This window comes from Mauremys mutica, chromosome 6, assembly GCF_020497125.1.
Source record: "Mauremys mutica isolate MM-2020 ecotype Southern chromosome 6, ASM2049712v1, whole genome shotgun sequence".
NCBI lineage: Eukaryota > Metazoa > Chordata > Testudines > Geoemydidae > Mauremys > Mauremys mutica.
In genome coordinates, this window is record NC_059077.1 from 21463942 (window position 1) to 21480370 (window position 16429).

At 43.2% G+C, this 16429-nt stretch overlaps 1 long non-coding RNA gene across 1 annotated transcript in view; it reads right to left on the bottom strand.

Annotated features, from left to right (window-relative positions):
• LOC123373363 overlaps positions 1–5959 on the bottom strand; it is a 31629-nt gene extending 25670 nt beyond the window's left edge. Inside the window, exon 1 of the long non-coding RNA XR_006580689.1 lies at positions 5809–5959. This is a non-coding gene — a long non-coding RNA (uncharacterized LOC123373363). The remainder of the gene's footprint in view (positions 1–5808) is intronic.
• Positions 5960–16429: the final 10470 nt, after the last annotated feature.

Consider the following 16429-nt stretch of genomic DNA (forward strand, 5'->3'; position numbering starts at 1 on the left):
GAAGCTGTAGCCATGATATCTTGATTTTAGTAAGGTTTTTGACACAGTCCCACATGGCAGTCTCAGAAACAAACTAGGAAAATGCAGTCTAGATTAAATTACTGTGAGGTGGGTACACAACTGGTTGAAAGACTGTACTCAAAGAGTAGTTATCAATGGTTCACAGTCAAGCTGGGAGGTCATATCTAGTGGGGGACTGACAGGGGTCAGTCCTGGGTCTGGAACTATTCAATATTTTCATTGATGACTTGGGTAATGGAGTAGAGAGTATGCTTATAAAATCTGTAGATGACACCAAGCACTTTGGAGGACAGGATTAAAATTCAACAAGACCTTGACAAATTGGAAAGAATTGGTCTGAATTCAACTATAGGAAATTCAATAAAGACAAGTGCAAAGTATTTCACTGAGAGAGTAGGGGAAAAAAATCAAATGCACAACTACAAAATGGGTATAAGTGGCTAGGAGGAAGTACTGCAAAAAAGAATCCGGGGTTACAGTGGATCACAAATTGAATATGAGTAAACAATGTGATACAGTTGCAAAAAAGGCTAATATTCTGAGGTGTATTAACAGGAGTGTTGTATATAAGACCAGGAAGGTAATTGTCCCAAGCTGCTTGGTACTGGAGGCTTCATCTGGAGTATTGTGTCCAATTACGGGTGCCACACTTTAAGGAAGATGTGGACAAGCTGAAGACGGTGCAGAGGAGAGCAACAAAAATGATGAAAGGTTTAGAAAACCTCACCTACAAGGAAAGATTAAAAAACCTGGGCATATTTAGCCTTGAGAAAAGAAGACTGAGTGGGGACCAGATAACAGTCTTTAAATATGCTAAGGGCTGTTACAAAGAAGGCTGTGATTAATTGTTCTCTATATACATTGAAGGAAGGACAAGTAATTGGCTTAATCTGTGTCAAGGGAGATTTAGGTTAGATACTAGGAAAAGCTTTCTGACTATAAGGGTTGTTAAGTTCTGGAAAGGCTTCCAAGGGATGTTGTAGAATCCTCATGATTGAAGGTTTTTAAGAACAGGTTGGACAAACACCTATCAGGGATGGTCTAGGATTACTTGATCCTGCTTTAGTGTAGGAGGCTGGACTGGATGACTTTGAGGTCCCTTCCAGCCCTATATTTCTATAATTCTATTATTTTTAAGGCCTCCTCTGAATCAGCAATACACAGTAAATTGCATGGAATTCAGCATCTATCAGGACACAACAACTCTTCAGGTGTAAGGCATCTGTGTATTTCAAACCTGATGCTAAGACTTTTAAGCTACTCTCTCTTCCCAAGAGATCTGGGTCTTTTCAGTCCCCAAGTGATCATGTCCACTTAACTACCACCTTATAGCCTCTCCACACAAAAAAGTTTATGTAAAACTCAGTACTTCTGCCCTGTTTCTGTCACCCACACAACCTTACCCAGGATGCTCCAAGCGGACATAGGCACCACATGAAACGATCAGCTGGTGAAGGAGCACCTGGGGAATGAACAACAAGCAGCAAGAATACCAGTGCAGTCTACTGAAGCTTCCTGCCTGTATGAAGCCACCTGATATGAGACACTGAACTTTACCAATGTTCACAACCCTGTTAATTGTTCCAAACTGTTGGGGACCATATAACAAACCCACGGCAAGCTATCGGCAATAGCACTGACCGACCAAAGTGCATATGTAAACAGATATTGTAACATTATCTAGGAATGCCTGCTCCATAGTAGATGACTTGTAAACCATGGGTTAGAGTTAAGTGAAAGCTTTTGGATTTCCCCCTGCCCCCATGTGAAAAAAAAATGCAGATTCAGATTGACTGAAACAGTTCATGAGTTCAGTTGAATTGACTGAATTGTTTCAGTCAAACAAGCTTTGTATGTTGGACATTTTCAATTGAAAGTGAGTTTTCATTTCAAATTTTACCTGATATTTATTTTAAAAAATTAAACAGATGAAACCTTTTGTTCAATTTGGATTTTTTTTAACTTTTTCAGTTTGCCAAAAAATTCACAAAGTTTGTTTCAGGTTGACCCAAAACAATTAATTTTTTTTTTCCAGTTTGGCCAGTGAACCAAAAAAAATACAGCAGTATTGTGTATAATTTACATCCACTAGATAATAATATGAATTGGAATAGGCTAGACATTTCACCCAGTAGAGGGCAGTGGTCCCATTCTCTCACACACACACGTCACCAATATTGGAACTTTAAAAAACACAAACAAAAAAATAAGACATTGTTGCAAATCAAAATTCAGGAAATTCCAGACAACCTTCCTCCCCTTCCCCATCCTTTCCTTTTTAGTTTAGTCCAGTTATTTCCCCATTACAAAAATCTACCCATCAACTTGCTGTGAAGTTGATGACACATTCACATGTGCTCAAGCAGCGGCAGTCCCTAGAAAGCTAGTGCAGAAGTAAGTAAAACACCTCATCACCCTAGAGCATCTGTAACACTCCCACATTTAAGGGGATCTTCCCTGCGCTGAGCCTTCTCAGCTCCTGCTTCACCGCCATGAGCAACTACCAGTACTTTTCCAGGGTCATGGTTTTGCTCACCAACAGCCATCTCAGGAATGAAAACTTGGCTGAATTGAGCACATTAGCCTTCCTGTTACTGTATCTAATCCTAGTTTAAATTTAAAAACAAATATCCAAAGACTGAAATAATGCTTGCCTGTTACAACAATCTAGACTAAACAGAGTGCAGGAAGGAAATAGCAAAGAGTTCAGTTATTTGCACAATAAAGTTGAGTTTGTGTGTTATTCATACACCGAGGGTGGCTGTTCTACAGTCACTCCCTCTATATACTTAAAGTGGCATTTTCCAAAGCCTTCAGCATTGGCCTAACTCTGCTCCCATTGAAGTCAGTGAGAGTTTTACCATTGACTTCAGTCAGAGTAAAAGTGCACAGGCCAGTGCAGTATACTTTTGAAAACTTCATGCATAATCAGCCCAATCCAAACCTCACTGAAGTTAATGACAAGACTCCCACTGACTTTGAGCAGCTTTGGATCAGGTCCTTTGCACTCAACACTTGCTAGCCAAAATTTTCAAGCTCAGGTTCTGAAAAAAAAAAATCATTCCCCTTTTTAAAGTGCCTGAACATGGATTTAGGTTCTAAACTTCAGCATCCTAATTATCCTCAAATTCCCCCTTTCCTTTGTTTGAATTTTAACATGGCGACAGGGGTTTTTGCCATCCTAAACTCCCCTGCCCTCTATCCAACCACACACACTCCCTGCCCCCTTACTGCGCTGCCTGGAGCACTGGTGGCTGGCGGCACTACAGCCGCACCGCCCGGCTGGAGCCAGGCCACGCTGCCGCCACCAGCACGCAGCACAGAGACTGGGTCAGGCCAGGCTCTACAGCTGCGCTGCCCCAGGAGCTCACAGACCCACCATCCAGAGCATTGCGCCAGCAGCAGAACATGCGAGCTGAGGCTGTAGGGGAGGGAGAACAGCGGGGGAGGGGCCAGGGCTAGCCTCCTGGGCCAGGAGCTCAGGGACCAGGCAGGACGTCCCGCGGGCCGTAGTTTGCCCACCTCGTCTATATATCTAGGTCAGAGTTATCCAGAGAATCATTCACACTTACATTCAGTTCAGCCTCTTTAAGATGAGAGGGTTGTGAAGTCCAAAACTAGAACACAAAACCAGCATGAAGGTGTGATGGGTTGGACCCCTCTTCTGGGATGCCACCTGATGTACTGGGATTTCACTGAGCCTGCCTGCTCCACTAGCCTGGGGGGTCCCTCACCCTGTTTTGCTGAATCAGGCTCTCTGGCAGTGCACACACACAGGTAGGGATGCACCAGCTGTAGAATCACACAGAGTCGGCAAACAGCTCTCTAGGAGAAGACTCAGCTAGGAAATCGCCCAACACTCAAGTGCAGCTCTCCTCTGGAAAGTACACCCAAAATAACTGTCTTGCACTGTAGAGAAATCTATACAATGCAAGCTCATAAATTCGCCCCCCTCCCGCAAGGTGGAGGAAATATGCACAACTTCCTCCCCCCATTATAAATTGCACTAACTGGGTTTAACAATAATCAAAAACAAGTTTATTAACTATAAAAGGCTGATTTTAAGTGATTATAAGGGATAACAAACAGAACAGAGCAGATTACCAATCAAATAAAACAAACACACACATTCTAAGCTTAAAATCTTAAAGAGACAGGTTTCAAGAAGTAATTTCTCACCCTAAATGTTGTTTTAGGCAAGTTGCAGAGTTTCTGTTGCTTAGAGTTCTAGTTATTTCTCTTTACAGACTAGACTCCTATCTTAGTCTGGGCTCAGCCCTTCCTTTTCCCACTGCTCAGTTCCTTTGTCTCTTCAGATACTTTCAGCTGCCTTTCTTCTTGGGCAGGAAGGAAATGGAGAAGAGTCCTGTTTGCCTGACTCCCCAGCCTTAAATAAGATTTACATAAGGTGGGAATCTTTTGTTTCCCAGTCTTGACGACCTCCTCCTCCTTTTAGTGGAAAATTATTAGAAGTCCAAGGTGGTGTTCAGTACCAGGTGATAGGACCACCTGACCTAGTAGTGTCACAGCTACATCCCAGGACACCTCTCAGGAAGGAGAGATTAGGATCTTCAAAATCTTATAGGTGTCTTCCTAATGGCCCATTAAGGCTGATGGCCTCGTCTGGTGGGCATCTCCCAAATACACACACAGTTGTAATGGTTACATAGTCAATATTCCTAACTTTAGATACAGAAATGATATATGCATACAAATTGGATAATCACATTCAGTAAATTATAACCTTTCCGAGGATACTGTACGAGACACATCTTGCATAAAATATCTCAGTTATGCCATATGGATATCAAGTATATTTTCATAAAGAATATGGGGTGTACCCTGCAGCTCCCTGCCACTGTGGCAGTAGGGGGATCCCCTCATCTCAGCTGCCACCATGTGGGACAGGGGGACCCCAGCAGCTCCAAACTGCAGGTTCAGGGGGACTGTGGAGCTCCAACCCACCACAGGTGGTGGGGGCCGCCCAGAGCTTCCAGCCACCCGACAGGTGCCCAGCCCCTTCCCATTTTATCATGGATATTTTTAGTAGAAGTCAGGGACAGTACACAGGCTTCCATGAATTTTTCTTTATTGCCCATGACCTGTCCCTGACTTTCACTAAAAATATCCATGAAAAAAAATTAGCCTTAATAATGATACATTATATCTGGCCACTAGGTGTCAGTGTTGGCCAATCCGAGTTAGTATACTGTCAGTGAATATGCTTTAAATAAAAGTAAATAAACTGACTTTTTCCTTGGATAGAGGTCACCAGCTGAAAGAATTTTGAGACTTACAGAATAAAGGACAGTATTTACTAGTACAAGCAGTGACATGGGCTTTAATGATAGGCCTGTATGCCAAAGTGGGAATTTTCCGTAATATTTTTATGAATCCCATTGCTACCCAGTGAAGGGGAAGGTCTCAGCAGGGGTTGTGAACTCAGCATGGCCCTGCTTGGAAAACAAAGGACTGGGAGGTGACTGTCAGGGAATAAAGAGTTGCCAGGTTGCTTAGTGGAAGAAGCATGGAGTTGTCTACTAGGCCAGACTAAGGAAGTCAGAGGAACAGAGCCTGAGAATAGAGTTCACTGCAGCTTGGCTAATGAATGGTTCTGGCTTGACCAGAACTTACTGTGCTTTAACCTACCTTTATTTCTCCATGTTAACCTAAAGACTTGCAATGCTGTATTCCAGATGACTAATAATTTAGATCCTGCTCTGCTTTGAAAACACTGTGTGGGTGTCCCTGCACAATGTAAGACAATCTTTAAAATTATTTACTTACCCAGATCATTCTTAGATCACAGCATCAGCGGCTGGCATTTACCATCTTAACAGCCAAAATGTTAATTCTGATCTTTCCAAATAACTGACATTGTCACCATTAAAGTGGGGGGCAGTAAAATGAACCCCTCAGATGTGAGCTCTGCCCTTCTCTTCTGTACCTAAGTAGACAGTGACACAAATGTAATCAGCATCCTCAGCCTTAAAAAAATTCCAGACTACTTACTACCTATTTACTAGGCTGCTTCCAAGACAGACCTAGCATGCCTGATATAATAGATTAGAGCTGTCTGAAGAATTCATGCTACCTTCTCTGTTCAGGGATTGTCCACAAACAGATCATTACATTCTCAAATATATTTGCTATTTCAAAATAACAAGCAAATTTCTTCATGCCTTTTATCTCTGTATGGGACTCTCACAGTTTGTTGTAAACATCTGACATTCCAACTTCCATATTGGCAAGCTATGCAAGTCACATCCTATCGTTCCTGTCCCCGGACTGGATGAATCTTGTAACTAGCTGTGACATTTCGGGGATCACCCAGACAGTAAGGGGTTCTAACACTGCCTGCCTTGTAACTTTGGGTTCCTTAATACTATGATGCTATGAGAGCCCTGACACTCACACCCAGCCCACAAGCATTAACCCTGATTTCCAACAGCCTAGTTACTCCTTGCAGCATGTCACCAACAGCCCTTCCAGTCCTGAGTCTCCCCAAATCTGTCTACCCCGAGTTCTTAACTACCAGACACTTGGACCTATTCCCCCTGGCTGACAGCCTGAAGGAATGACACCTGCCTGCAGTTATCAGTTCACTTTTGCACAAGTTCACTTCACACAGTTTGCACACCAGACATCTGCTTGGGATTTTAAAAAGTGTGTATTTAACAGGAAAATCACAGATTCAAAGATGAAATAGTAAGGCAATGCAAACACATATACGTTACACAGAAAACAAAGACAGTTTCAAGCTTTACACTTCTATATTAGCTAAATTCCCTTTTCTAATATATTATGTGCTGTCAATGTTCCCCCCCATACAGGGGATCCAGTGTTTCACGGACAACTTCCCGCTTAGAGGCCATCCCTCGTTTTTTAAACCAGAAACCTTGGACACAAGCTTGCTTTTAAGAGGATTTTTCCCCTTTCTCTCCGAGCACGATGACTCATGGTTATTCAAAGTGTGGGGAACTCCCTCCTTTCTTAGTTTCTAAGACTGCAATTTTCTTTTTGGTTTCGATGTTTCCATTAGCTTTAACAGCACAAGAGTTGTCTTTCTGGGTTGTACAATGTAGGCAGCCGCTCCCTGTTAGGAGGTGGAGCTGAATGAATGTAGCACAAATTATTAGCACAGTTTTATATCTACAGAAATACAGAAATTCATAACCAGTCTGTATACATCTCTCAGATTCCGAACATTACAAGCTTTTGTAATAATGGAGATGGCACTGTTCTCCCCACTTTCCCCAAAGAGCTATGCTGCTAGGATATGTATTGTCATGCTGTCTGGAGTGGCTCACGACCCATGAGGCCTACCTCAGGGTAGACACCCCAAACGGGTGGTATGTTCTATAATTAGATTTCATCAACCCAGTAACAAATGTGACCTCCTAAAGTACTACAATAGTCTTATAATGGAGTCACAGACAGTCCCTTTATACCAGGGGTTCTCAAACTGGGGGTCGTGAGATTATTACATGGGAGGGTCACAAGCTGTCAGCCTCCACCCCAAACCCCGCTTTGTCTCCAGCATTTCTAATGGTGTTAAATATATTTTAAAGTGTTTTTAATTTATAAGGAGGGGTCGCACTCAGAGGCTTGCTATATGAAAGGGGTCACCAGTACAAAAAAGTTTGAGAACCACTGCCTTAGACACTCCAGACTATCTTGCTACCCATGCAAACTGGACTATGCGACAGATGGTCACTTACACCAAATGTCACAAATATTCCAGGTTACACACCAAAGGCAAGGCTGGTAGCCAATTCTATAGTAAACTAACTAAAGGTTTATTAGCTAGAAAAAAGAAATTAGAGTTATTGAGAGATTAAAGCAGGTAAAATATAGGTACAGGTGAGTCACAATCTATAATTCCAAATGGTAACAGATATGTAGTAATCTGACAGTTTCCCAAAAGTCTCTCAGGGCTACCTAGAATAACTCTGGGGGTGGCCACCTTTTCATTCAGTTATTCTGCCCTTTAGAATCCAAATTGTCCAGAGATGACAAACTTTTCCTTGTGTCCATACTTAGAACTTCTTATCACTACCCACCTGGACTCTTTCTTTGACGGTGGAGAGAGAGGAGTGCCTTTAAAGTCTGATCTCTGATCATCCCACACAATGACCACTTGCCTTCAAATGCACAAGAATTAGCACTTTGCTGTTAAAGTTTTTCATTTGCATTACAGAAGGCTTCTTTCTTGTTTGATGGGTTATTTAGTTACAGGGGAATATACACAATGTATAGGTTTGCTATTACATTCTAACAGGATACAGATAATTGAAAACAATGCAGGCAGCATCCCATTGTTTTCATGAAGTTTAAACACCAAATATTTTCTTATATACTTAACAATCACTTTGATCTGTACTGATACACAAGGAAATTGGCCTGGCTTCCAGCTGCAAGTTTGCCAGTTCTCAGCTGACGCCTAGGCCTTGCTCAGAGCTGGTACTTGGTCTGCCAGCATCACACAAAAATTAAATATTCAGAAACTCATTTTGGTTGCCAAAGAAATCATCATGTCAAGCTAGCCCACTCATCTGATGTTGGACCATGATCAGATGAAGGAAAACCCAGATTGCAGCAACCAGGCCCTCCTGTACATCGAAGATGCCTGATAGGTGAGGTCTGAATATTCCTTAAGACAAAATGTTAAAAATATTAGCTTTCAACGTTTTTTGGACCCCAATGATATACACAGGTGCCAAAGTTTCAGATTAGATTTAAGGATCTGATCCAAAGCCCTCTGAAATCAGTGGAAAGACTCTACTGACCTCAGTTGGCTTTGAATCAGGCCTTAAAATCAGCATCCAACCTTTGGGGGCCTTTTACTCAAACCTCAACTTTTTGGGGGTTCAGCTGCCCAGAGCATCCACATGTCTGGCAGGATGTGCCTTTACAAGAATTCAAAAAGCTACAGGTTCAAACTCTCTCTAGCTAGAAAGAATGTTGGGGGAAGTCAGTTACTTCGCCATTCAGCCTGTTTCATTTTACAACACAAACTTTAACTGATTCTAGAAGTGTCCCACCTGAACAAAGCTGGGTAATAGAAGGGAATTTTACAAGGCTTGGTGAGTTGTGGCAGATGACTCACCTCTCTGTTGGTTGGTCCTGGGAACTTAAATAATGAGTCCTTCAGTGTGGAGCAGCAAAACTTCTGCAAGGTGGGAATGATGCAATGCCCTTTTTGCAGGAGAAGCCCTGCCCTGATCCCAATCTTCCACAACACCTCTGTTTCCTCTGGGTATTACATATGTTCAGGACTCTGTTCTCTCTAGATCTCCCGCTCCACAAAACAGACTCTTGTTCTCCACTTTTACCTGCATGAAGCCATGCCCATAGTGTAATATTTTCCAGGAAGTAATTAGTACTACTAACGTGGTGGCAGTTTCCTGCACCAAATTCATTGTCGCACAACTAGCTTCTCTTTTATTAGTCGACAGATGCACATTAGTTTGTCTGATTCTAAGGAGTTTGACAACTCTTAGGACCCAGCTCTCCTTGGCCACTTGCCCTCAGCTCTGCACTGAGGGAAGGCCGAGGAGTTTGTAGCATTTTGCCAGCTCAGACACCATCAAACTCTTCCCCCCACCCAGCCCAGCCAGAGCTTTAATGCCCTTCCCACTCCTCCTCTTTTCCTTTTTCTATAATCCTCCACCAAATCCAAGCCCCTTTTGGGAGCACCAATAGCTTGTTCTCCCATCACCTCCTTCCCCACACCAGCACAGGCACCCCTCTTTCCCTACCCCCTCCAGGCGCTTCCAGCCCTGCCTTCTTACAGGGGGTCACTCGGGCCTCTGTGCTGGTTCTTTCCACCCTGACCTCTGCTGATACACGTGGTCTCCTGCCATCTGGCTACCAGCCAGGAACCAGGAGCAAGGGGAGGCAGTGCACAAGAGAATAGGAATGAGGGTGGTCAGTAGCAGAAAGTACAGCCAATGAAATTACTCCCCAGGCAAGGGTCCTGACCCAATCCTGCTTCCTAGCAGCCAGAATCCTTCCCAGGTATAGAGGTTCACAGCGGCTCCCACAATATGCCAACCTTTGGATGACCATGGCCTGACTACTAACTACTTTCTAAGGGACTAACTGCTTTGGTGCTGCCCATTGTATTGAGTGTGAGGAGGAAAGGATCTGCATGCTATTTACCTCTAGCGTTGCCTCCTTGTAGCAGACCCAGTACATCACCTGCAACGTTCCAATGGCATATTGACAGCTAAAATGCTGCTGTGACACTGTGCCCCAAAGCAACATTCTGGCACCCCCACTGTCATACAGGTATGACATGTTTTGTACAAAGCATGCCTTGTGAAGTATCATTCTAAAAGTCTTGATCTGTTGAACGCTAATATTCTGTTAGATTATATGTGCTGTCATTGTATGTGAAGTTATGACGTTTTGCTAACAGTATGTGTGTGTGTGTTACTGAAATATGTTGTGAAGTTGGAAACACCCACAATTAGTGTTTCAGGCACAGCAATGAAGAAGCTCGACAGTGCTAATGGCCCCATTAAAGGGAATCCACACACCTAGGGACTATCTCAGGAATTGTATACTGTGGAGGCTTCCCAAAGGGAATGGAGGATGCTTGACTGGTGGGGGAGGGGCAGGAGGAGGGCAGACCCCTGTCTCATGAGCAAAGATCTTTCCAGCAAGCTGGAATAAACTATAGAAGAGGGGAAGTGACATCACTTCGCCTCACTCCCCTTACAACTCAACATCTGGAAACACCTTAGAAACAAAGACTGAACTGGGGAAGGGGGTCCCAGGCAGGAAAGAAGAAAGCCCTGCCTGTGTATGTAAGATTGCCCGACTGTATATACCATTAGGGTGAGACACTGCTTGATTCAAATCTTGTCCAGTTTAGAGAACTTTGATTGCATTTTTGTTTTAATTTCCCATGGTAATCTACTTTGATCTGTATGTGACTACTTATAATCACTTAAAATCTCTCTTTTTGTAGTTAATATTTTTTTTTTATTATTTTTTACCTAAAACAGTGTGTTTTGCTAGAAGTGCTTGGGGAATCGGCTCAGGAACAAAAACTGGTGCATTGTCCTCTCCACATTGAGGGAGGGATGGATTGGGTAACATATATATACTGGTAAGGCTTTTGACCAGGGCAAGATGGTACAGCTCTGGGGTCCTAGGCTGTGGATCTAGGCCAGGGGAGATGGCTGGAGCTTCTCTATTGTTGGTTTCTGAGTGGCTAGGAGAAGCACTCCTGTAACTGCAGCTGGGGGTGTCCCTCTTTGTGTATGACTGTGTAAGTCTAAGGCCTGGAAAGGACTGCAGCGTGTCACAGCCTGAGAGGGGGCCCAGGCTGGTATGCCAGAGGGCTTGTCAGTACCCCAGTTCCAGGTTGCACCCTGGGGAAGTCCATCACAGCCACCATCTCTGGATGCCTTACATGTTCTTGTGTCTGTACTGTGACCCACAGCACCAGAGCATTTAAGGCACAGGGCAAGCAGTGACACAATGTCTTACTGGTCTGGATTGCAAAAAAAGCTTTCCATCGCCCTAGGGTGACACTGTGGCTAGAACAAGCAACCACCTCTCTCACTGGCACATCAGAAAATAAAAGGGACTCCAGAGTAAACAAATTAATTTACCACGGAGGTGGGTTATCTAGTGATTGAATTACCAACATAGCATCTGACTCTGTATAAGCAGAAGCTGCCCTTTATACGAAGGAGATGGTCATTTTGGGGTGAAGGTTGTAAGATTTTTCTGTATTTTACCTTTCACACTGTGATTTTATTTTTCTAAGAAGAGTAGTATTGATTATTGGTTGCTTCTTGGTACAATATGACAGTTGGCTTATACCTGATCATTTCTCCTGCTGAATCCTGACACGCAAATTGTGATTATGCCCCTTTAAAGGAGAAGGATTATAGCAGCATGGCTTGTTTGTATAAGGCCAGTCTGGGAAGTATCATTCAGTTGGGGAAAGCTATGTTGTGACAGCTGATAAAAGGCGTGACACATCGTGCATCTTGGCAGGGGGTTAGATTAGGTGACCCTTGCCATTCCTTCTACCCCTATGGTTCTATGACATTTGACTTCCAGCCAGGCAAGGCCCCTAACATCTAAGTGTGAAGACAGTAGTAGAAGAAAATATATGGCTGTGGTGATTGTGAAATTAGAGATTATGCTGTGCTTCAGTGTGAGACAATGCCAATACCATGGTTATAGTGGCTAGATGGACATATCACCAAGGTGATGGTCCTGATCTCATAGATAAAGGTGTCAGGAATGGAGTCGGTGGGTCACAGCCCAGAATGCTACAAGCACAGGTCACAGTGGACATGCTTCTTCACCGGTGCATATCTCACCAGCAGCCCCGGTCCAGATCTGCACCCAGTGCAGATTTCCCTGTTGGTCTCTTCAGCAGTTCAGTCAATGGCCTGTATTTTTGCCTGTTTGAGCACAACTGAAAATTGGCCCTAGCCCAAAATTAGAGGCCTTTTAAAAGAAAAGCCAATGTGTGTTTAGCATCCTGGGCCAATCTGCCCTGAAGGTGTCAACTCCCTGATATGTGAGTGCACCGAGTGGGCCAGTTAATGGAGCATTATAACAGTGGATCAGAGGGAGGCTCCTTATTCTGTTCTCTGTGATAAGGATTGAATCAGGCTAGGGCAGCAGATAGTAAGCAGGTCACAGTAACAGGAAAACACAGCTAAAGGAGGGAGCAGGGAGTGATTTACCCCTGATGAGTGTTGACTAAAAAGGCATGTTTTACTTGTACAATGTTTACTCTCTTTGTTTCTACTGTTGCTTCCCCCCAGCTGTAAATCACAAGCAGCCCAGAACTTCATTTTTCTTGTGTGAACACTTCCTCCTAAGCGTGGAGGTTTTCCCCTTGTTGTTCTGAAAGAGAATCTCTAGTCAGCTGGTGTGCGCATTCCTTAATTAAAAGTGAAACACCCCCTACCCCAGTCAAAATTTACTCAAAATATAATTTAGGAGAGGCAAACATTAGGCCCAAGGTAGAGGAGGACTTATTTCCTGAAAATGAGGTGGGTTGGTAGGTCATGCAAAGGACAAAGCTATGTCAGAATCCACAAGTACAAAAACAATGAGGAGTGCTATGGCAGCCTAAAGACTAACAGATGTAATTTGGGCATAAGCTTTTGTGGGTAAAAAACCCACTTCTTCAGATGCATGCAGTGAAAATTACAGATACAGGCATAAATATATATTGGCACATGAAGAGAAGGGAGTTACCTTATAAGTGGAGAACCAATGTTGAAGGCCAATTCAGTCAGGGTGGATGTGGTCCACTCCCAATAATTGATGAGGAGGGGTCTATACCAAGAGAGGGAAAATTGCTTTTGTAGTGAGCCAGCCACTCCCTTATTTTCAAATCCCAACTTAGTTCCTGTTTGCCCCTAATTTATATACACCTCTACACCGATATAACCTGGTCCTCGGGAGCCAAAAAATCTTACCGCATTATAGGTGTTATTGCCCCAAAGGGTCCGAGGTACTCTGCAAGAACGAGACCGACTTCACCCCAGGCCGAGCTACAGGGCGCTGGGTCCCCGTCTCAGTGACAGCAACGCTTGGGGTCCCCGTTGCAGATGTGTCACTTTACCTTCATTAAAGCCAATTACTCTCAGTGTGGAGTCGGTCTCGTTCTTGCAGAGTACCTCGGACCCTTTGGGGCAATAACAATAGGTGAAACCATGTTATATTGGGTAGGGAAGGCTCCTTGTCCCCTGACCACCTCCTGAGACCCTCGGCCCCGGCCCGGCACCTCTCAGAGCAGCGTGTCGGAGCCAGACAAGCTGACATGCAGATTGACTGGAGCATGCAGCCCCGCCCCCCAGAGCGCTGCTTTACCACGTTATATCTGAATTTGTGTTATATCGGCTCGCGTTATATCAGGGTAGAGGTGTAGTAATATTCTCAGCAATACCTTAACCAATCATTTTACAGAAATTTACCTAACCGAATCCTAACTTATTGTAACATGATTAGCTAACCACTTATACCCCACCACCTTAGTTTACACCCAGCAAAATTAATTATACAGCAGACAGAAACAATCACAGAACCAGACAGAGACCATGTAAATAAACAATAGTGAAGTGGGATGACAAAACAATACAGAAGTGAGGATTTCACAACTACGTCTATAAAGACATAAGGGTTTCCCAACTATTGATAAGTGAGTTCTTACCAAACAGAAAACTTTAGGCTTCACTAGGGACTGGAAGTGGCTGGCTCACTACAAAAGCAATTTTCCCTCTCTTGGTATTGACACCTCCTTATCAATTATTGGGAGTGGACCACATCCACCCTGACTGAATTGGCCTTCAACATTGGTTCTCCACTTGTAAGGTTAATTCCTTTCTCTTCATGTGCCAATAGATATTTATGCCTGTATCTGTCATTTACACTGCATACATCTGAAGTGGGTTTTTACCCATGAAAGCTTTTGCCCAAATACATCTGTTAGTCTTTAAGCTACCACCGGACTCCTCGTTGTTTTTGTGGATACAGACTAACACAGCTACCCCTCTGATACTTGATAACAAGTGCAACTAAGCCTTGGATCAGAACACACCCAGACTTTGGGGAAGTTTGGATATAGAATCATAGGAGTGGAAGGGACCTCAAGAGTCATCAAGTCCAGCCCCCTGGCAGGACCACGTAGACCTAGACCATCCCCCAACAGGTGTTTGTCCAACCTGTTCTTAAAAACCTCCAATCGTGGGGATTCCACAACCTCTCTTGGAAGCCTAGTCCAGGGCTTACCTACCCTTATAGTTAGAAAGCTTTTCTGAATATCTAAACAAAATCTCCCTTACTGAAGATTAAGCCACATTATTTCTTGTCCTGTCTTCACCATCCTCTTTGTAACAGTCCTTAACATATTTGCAAACTTATCAAATACTCCTCTCAGGCTCCTTTTCTCAAGGCGAAACAGATCCAGTTTTTTTAACCTTTCGTCATAGGTCAGGTTTACTAAAGCTTTGACCATTTATGTTTCTCTTCTCTAGATTCTCTCCCATTTGCCCACATCTTTCCTAAAGTGTGACACCCAGAACTGAACATAATCTCCATCTGAAGCCTCACCAGTGCCAAGAAGAACAGGATAACTACCTCCCTTGACTTACATATACAACATTCCTGTTAATATACCCCAGAATGATATTAGCCGGTTTTGAAGCTGCAGCAGATTGTTGACTCATTCAATTAGTGATCCACTATAACCCCTGGATTCTTTACAGCAGTACTACCTCTCGGCCAGTTATGCCCCATTTTGCAGTTGTGCATTTGATTTTTTTCTTCCTAAATGTAGTACTTTGTACTTGTCTTTATTGAATTTCATCTTGCTGAATTCAGATCAATTCTCCAATTTGTCAAGGTCATGTTGAATTTTAATCCAGTCTCCAAAGTGCCACTCCATTATCCCGGTCATTAATGAAAATATTGACTAGAAAATGACCCAAGACTGACCCCTGCAGGATCATACTAGATACATCTTTCCAGTTTGACAGCAAACCATTCACAACTACTCTTTGAGTATGGTCTTTCACTCAGTTGTGAATCCACCTTACAGTAATTTCATCTAGACCACATTATCCAAGTTTATGAAAATGTCATGTGAGACTGTGTCAAAAGCCTAACTAAAAATCAAGATATATTATGTCTACAGCTTCTCCCCACCCCCCTCCGCATACACTAGCTCTGTCAAAGAAGGAAATCTGGTATGATTTGTTCTTGGCAAATCCATGCTGGCTATTTCTTATAACCCTATTATTCACTAGATGCTTATATATTCATTGTTTAATGATTCATTCCAATATATTTTGAGGTATTAAAGTTAGGCAGACTAGTCTATAATTCCTGGGGTCTTTTTTGTTTCCCTTTGTAAAAAGAAGTGCTATGGTTGCCCTTTTCCAGTCTTCTGGGACTTCACCCATCCTCCAGGAGTTCTCAAAGATAATTGCTAATGGTTCTGAGACTGTTTCAGCATGTTCCTTAAGTACACTAGGATTAATTTAATCAGGCCCTGCTGACTTAACACACTTCTAAATATTTTTTAACTGTCCCTATTTTGGCTTGCATTCCTTCCTCCTTGTCATTGATATTAATTGTGCTGAGTATCTGGTCACCATTAGCCTTTTTAAAAGTGAAGACTGAAATAAACTAGGCATTAAGCACCTCAGCTTTCTTGATGTCATCAGTTATTAGCTCTCCTTCCCTGCTAAGTAGAGGACCTACACTTTTCTTTGTCTTTCACTTGTTCCTAATGTATTAAAAGGCAATAATCCCTTGCTAGGTGTAACTCATTTTGTGCCCTCGTCTTTCTGCCGGATATGAACTTCACAGCTGACCCCATAACTATACTGGAGAATACAAGAGCGCTGGTGTTTTGTTT